We start from the raw sequence: 362 nt of genomic DNA, 5'->3' as shown, positions 1-362 counted from the left end.
AACGAGATAAAGTGAATAAGGCGCGCTAGTGCCAATAACCTGGACTGGTGGTGCAGTGGTACAAGGCAGTCACAGTGTAAATTGCAAAAAACGGGAAAAACCCCACCTCACGACGACGACGACGACGACTCGGCGTTCCAGAAGGTGGAAGAAGTCGAAGTGCAATCGGTCGCTGTGAAGCGTGGCTGTGAAACGTTGTGAAGAATATATATTGTGCTCGCTCGTAAATTACATTTTACCCTCCGACTCCGACTGGTGTGTCTGGTTTGGGCAAGGTTTAATAACAGACCAGCCAGCCAGTGAGCCAGCCAGTGAGCCAGCCAGCAAGTCAACCGTACACACGTATGTTACGCCCGCAAATC

This window comes from Anopheles aquasalis, chromosome 2 (assembly GCF_943734665.1).
Source record: "Anopheles aquasalis chromosome 2, idAnoAquaMG_Q_19, whole genome shotgun sequence".
Taxonomy (NCBI): Eukaryota; Metazoa; Arthropoda; class Insecta; order Diptera; family Culicidae; genus Anopheles; species Anopheles aquasalis.
The sequence above is the reverse complement of the archived record's forward strand: the minus strand, read 5'-3'. Positions refer to the sequence as shown.